The 5,972-nt window shown below is 43.1% G+C and overlaps 1 non-coding gene across 1 annotated transcript; it reads right to left on the bottom strand.

Moving 5' to 3' along the window:
• Window positions 1-922: 922 nt before the first annotated feature.
• On the bottom strand, window positions 923-1,041 carry LOC138360376 (5S ribosomal RNA). The gene has a single exon (XR_011226324.1). It is a non-coding gene; the product is annotated as a 5S ribosomal RNA (ribosomal RNA).
• Window positions 1,042-5,972: the final 4,931 nt, after the last annotated feature.

Below are 5,972 nucleotides of genomic sequence, written 5' to 3'. Positions count from 1 at the left end.
CATACAACCGACATAACAATTTATTTTCATTATTAGAATCATACATTTCATCAAGTAATACAGATACAAAGAGATTTTCTTTCTGAGAAGACCGTTAGTATTGGCTGGCTGGCAGGCAGGCAGGCAGGCAGGCAGGCAGGCATTTGAGGGTTATTATTTCGCCTGTTGATTGGGGGGAGGGTTGATGTGTTAGGGGGTTTTCGGTTAGGTGTGGTGGTGGTGATTGGTGGTGATTGGTGGTGGTGGTGATTGGTGGTGATTGGTGGTGAGTAGTGGTGGTGGTGGTGGTGGTAGTAGGTGGGAGGGGGGGGGGGGGAAGGGGAATGATGGTCTGTGGATTCCTTCTCCGTACCCCTTACATATAAGCAAAAACATGCCTTCCTGTGGGTATAGAAACATTAACACAAATTATATCAGTAACTGATATTGTAGCCTTTTAAACAGAAAAGATTTGTACATACAAATACTTTTAAATTATCATTTATTTGTGGAAATGGCATTTACGTCATTAAATTGATACCTCAGCATCAAGTGTCCTGCAGTGGTCCAGTGGTAAAGTGTATATAAGTGATGCGTATTCTTGGAGTTGCGAGTTCAAACCCGGATTAAGCTATATATATATATATATATATATATATATATATATATATATATATATATATATATATATATATATATATATATATATATATATATATATATATATATATATATACAACATGTTTTGTTTTGGTTGTTTGTTTTTGTATAAAGCCTCACACACTATATTAAGCGAGTTTGTTTTAAACATGACATACATATTAATTCATTTTACCAGGCCTTATTCCACACAACTCCGTGAATTTCCCGTGGAGCCAGCCAGCCAGCCAGCCATTCAAACAAAAACAAACGAAACAAAACAAAACAAAACAAAAAACATTATTGCCAACAGCATTTGGTGTTCCCAGGCGGTCACCCATCCAAGTACTAACCAAACCCAACGTTGCTTAACTTCGCTGATCGGACGAGAAGCGGTGTTCTCAACGTGGTATGGCCGTTGGCATGAGACTGCCTACACATTGTGGCTAATAACCAACTCTTTTTAGTCATCACGGCAGGATACGGACCTTCTTGTGGTGTCTTAATGGTAATTGTATCCTAACATATTTTTGTCTCCTTGGCATGGATATTTAACATCGTTTATTCAGTCTTGGGTTTATGTTCTTTCGCCATTTACAGACATTTTACATCTACCTACTTCCTCAGCCTACCCTGCCAATTTCTAATGAATTTGTGGATTTTCTTTTGTAATACATACATGTGTGTGCTCATCTGCTCTTCAGTTTTTATGATATTTGTCTCATCTGTCCTGCTTTATGATACTTTTACAAAGAACATGAACAAATGCTTCTATTTTAGAGAAGATATGGGATCCAGGTTTCGGAGCCGTAAAACCAACCGTCGTGATTGGTGGACGAGTTGCCAGGTTGCAGCTTCTGTACCGTGCCGGCACATAAATAGGTTCGGCTCAAGCGGCGGCAGCATCATTTCCCCGTGACTGTCTGAGCGTCTCTCATCACCTTGGTTATCTCATCATCATCATGGTAGAAGCAAAGCCTACCAAGAAGGCTGCGGCTGCTGCTGCTGTGGTGGCCACCACCAGGAAACCTCGCGTCCAGGTTGCTCACCCGAAAACTAGTCAAATGGTTCTAGCCGCGGTCGCAGCACTCAAAGACCGTAAGGGCTCGTCTCTACAAGCAATCAAGAAGTACGTTGTTGCCAACAACAAAGTCGAGGCTGCCAAGATCGCCATTTACATCCGAAGATTTCTCAAGAAAGCAGTGGCTGACGGCATTCTTGTTCAGACCAAGGGAAGTGGAGCTAGTGGATCATTCAAGCTGGCCGTAGCAGAGAAGAGGGCCGTTCTAACTCCCAAGAAAGCCACCACAACCAAGAAACCATCTACAGCAGCAAAGAAGGCCGTGGTAACTCCCAAGAAAGCCGCCACAAGCAACAAACCACCTACAGCCTTGAAAAAGAAGCAGCAGCAGCAGCAGCAGCTTGTTGTTGGGAACAAAAAGCCCAAAATAAAGAGAGCTTCAAAATCTCCCAAACCACCCAAGGCAAAGAAAGCTGTCAAGAAAACAACAAAGGCAAAATAAACGACGACATGCAAGCAGCATGAATACACATGACAATAAACATCCAGGCCTCCCCCCTCAGTGGAGGGGCCTCATATGATTCCAAAAAGAGTTTAGTTTTGTAGACAAATAAATCATTACTTTTGGGGTAGATTTACTCTGTATATTATATATATATATATATATATATATATATATATATATATATATATATATATATATATATATATATATATATATATATATATATATATATATATATATATATATATATATATATATATATATATATATACACACATACATGGGTGAGGTGATATGGTACCAAAGTTTTGGGTGAGGTGATTGACATTTACACAAGATAAAACACGAACCAATGGGAATAAAAACATAAGAATGGAAGTAACTGCAGAAGGCCTATTGGCCCATAACACAAGCACTTCCTCTTGATGCTTCTATATTGGTTCGGAGTCTTGAAGCTATAATATATATATATATATATATATAGATATATATATATATATATATATATATATATATATATATATATATATATATATATATATATATATATATATATATATATATATGCACACAAAACTAAATAGTCTTGTTAGACAAATTGCCCCTATTAGAGGCAAGTTGACTAACAAGCCGAATGACTGCAATTGTTTTGAATTTGAGTTAAATCTAACATAGAAATGTAATCAAACCTAACCTAACCTATGCTAACCCAAGCTAAGCTAACCTAACCTAACCTAAGCTAAGCTAACCTAACCTAACCTAACCCAGCAATTCATGATCTTAATATAATACTGTTAATTGGATAAACCAATTTGGAAAGAAATGTTCGAAAATAACAAAATTAACTGTGCTTGTTAGGAAAATTGGGCCTTGCATACTTGTCCCAATAGTGTGGTTCTCGCTTTTAGGTACGACATAAACGTATACCTAAGTTGAGAGAGAAAAAGATTCGCACTCAAACATGCATATCGATTGCCAGTCCTGAATTCTGGGTAGATATTCGTGTCCTCCCTTTTCATTTACCATCATTTGGATACTATCAAAACAGCTCTGAGAAGGATAAAATGAATAAAACGGGTAGCTCACTCATGTAAAAAGGAAGAGTTGGGAAAGATATCTCTCTCTCTCTCTCTCTCCCCCTCACCCCCCCCCCCCACCCACCACCAATGATCCTGCTCTGCTAGTATATAACGGAACAAACCTTCCCCTCCCCAACCCCTCCCTCCCCAATCAGAGTCCCTTTAAGCATGCGAGGATAAAAAATAGATTTCATAAGACCCAATGTGCTAGCTGATATCAAAACAATTTATGTTATCGTCTATTAAGCCCTTCAGTAAAAAAGTATAGGGACCTAATTAGGTCCCGTTTTGAGGTGGTGGTGGGTGGAATCGATGGATTAGCCAAGCTCTTATCCGCCGAATCGGTAGAGGGTACGACCCTGGCGCTTCAGAGCGTACACCACGTCCATGGCAGTGACGGTCTTCCTCTTGGCGTGTTCCGTGTAGGTTACAGCATCACGGATGACGTTCTCGAGGAACACCTTCAGGATGCCACGGGTCTCTTCGTAGATGAGACCCGAAATACGCTTCACGCCGCCACGACGAGCTAAGCGACGAATAGCGGGCTTGGTGATGCCCTGGATGTTGTCACGTAGCACCTTACGATGACGCTTGGCGCCACCCTTTCCGAGTCCCTTGCCTCCCTTGCCGCGTCCAGTCATGGTGTTGAAGTTGTGTGAATAATAAAATTTCGGCACGATTTCCCCAGACTATATCCCGTCAAGCGGACGTACTTGTAGCATGGCAACTCCTAACTCCTGCCTGTCCTTACTTTATGCTTGTACTCGAGCAGAAACACGGCTTTCTCACAACGCTTTCAAAACTGCAGTTGCCTACTCGTCTGTTTCACGTCTCTGTGAAATGACTTTTGCACAAATCCAAAAAATAGAGCAAAATCAGCGATAATAGTGTTTGAGGTGAGCTGCCTGTTGGCTGCAGCCAGAGGAAGGAGGGGAGGGGCAACGGGGTGACGTAGGCGAGTCGAGCAGCCAATGGCGCTCGAGCAAGCGCCTCGAGACGGCGTATATAAGCAAAAATTTTTCGGCGCCGGCCATCACAAACCACAGTTGTTCACCATGGCTCGCACCAAGCAGACTGCTCGCAAGTCCACGGGAGGCAAGGCTCCTCGTAAGCAGCTGGCCACCAAGGCAGCACGCAAGTCTGCTCCTGCCACAGGGGGCGTGAAGAAGCCTCACCGTTACAGGCCCGGCACGGTCGCCCTGCGTGAGATCCGTCGTTACCAGAAGAGCACAGAGTTGCTCATCAGGAAACTTCCCTTCCAGCGTCTGGTGCGCGAGATTGCCCAGGACTTCAAGACCGATCTTCGCTTCCAGTCGTCTGCCGTCATGGCTTTACAGGAGGCATCCGAGGCTTACCTGGTCGGTCTCTTCGAGGACACTAACCTCTGTGCCATCCACGCCAAGCGTGTCACCATCATGCCAAAGGACATTCAGCTTGCTCGCCGTATCCGTGGAGAGCGTGCATAAGCTAAAACGACCACCCTAGTATACACCAAACTCGGCCCTTCTCAGGGCCAAAATATCCTTCTAAGGAGATTTCAGACATTCCTAGCATCAGTCATATGAATTAACCTTCATCTATACATATAATAAATAAATAAATACAATAATTTAGGTGTCATACATACACTGTACACGTGATATCAATAAATCAAGTCATTTGTAGTACAACCTGTCCTCTTACAAACAAAACGCCGTCGCTTTTCATTCTTATGCACTGCCAAGGATCCTCCCCCCCCCCCCCCCCCCCCAAAAAAAAAAAAAAAAAAATTGTCATACTGTACTAGAAATAAAAGCAGCTTGTATAAGTGACATACTGTCCTGTCCTGTTTTATTCTGTTTTTGGTCCTCTGGCTTAATCTGTTAAGTTAGGAGATGACATTTTAAATTAACCGTTTTCTTGACATTTTCAAACCTTAAGAGGGTGGCCTGCATAGTAATCCTAATGTGGAACATAACAATGAATCTCTAATCTCTAGAAAAAAGATACCGAGTGTTTATATGTGTGTTGAGAGAGAGAGAGAGACATGCAGAGACAGAGACAGAGACAGACAGACAGACAGACAGACAGACAGACAGACAGACAGACAGACAGACAGACAGACAGACAGACAGAGACTGAGAGAGAGAAACACACACAGACAGTTTCATAAATATTCTCATTTTATAGCTATTTGCTTTCAGTGACAGAGGTTTTTGTTATAATAGTATTGGTGTCTAACACTCACAATCTCTTTAGAAATTAAAGTGTGGCTCCAATGGAGCCGAGTTTGTTGGTTTGAGGCCAAGCCACCACCACAGGGCAGTAAGTAAGCCGTTTACTTGGAGGAGGTGTACTTGGTGACGGCCTTAGTGCCCTCAGAGACGGCGTGCTTGGCCAGTTCTCCGGGCAACAGGAGCCTTACAGCCGTCTGGATCTCCCGACTGGTAATGGTGGAACGCTTGTTGTAGTGGGCCAGGCGAGAAGCCTCGGCGGCGATGCGCTCGAAGATGTCGTTCACGAACGAGTTCATGATCGACATGGCTTTGGAAGAGATACCAGTGTCGGGGTGGACCTGCTTCAGCACTTTGTAGATGTAGATGCTGTAGCTCTCCTTCCTCCTGCGCTTCTTTTTCTTATCGCCCTTGGCAATGGCCTTCTGGGCCTTTCCGGCCTTCTTGGCAGCCTTTCCAGATGCCTTGGGTGGCATGATGATGCTCGTGCTGGCTGGCGTTGCGATACAATAATGAACTTTTGCGCGAGTCGAGCT

The sequence above is a fragment of the Procambarus clarkii genome, unplaced genomic scaffold, assembly GCF_040958095.1.
Source record: "Procambarus clarkii isolate CNS0578487 unplaced genomic scaffold, FALCON_Pclarkii_2.0 HiC_scaffold_109, whole genome shotgun sequence".
Classification (NCBI taxonomy): Eukaryota; Metazoa; Arthropoda; class Malacostraca; order Decapoda; family Cambaridae; genus Procambarus; species Procambarus clarkii.
Note: the sequence above shows the minus strand (reverse complement) of the source record. Positions and strands in the feature narration are given on the sequence as shown.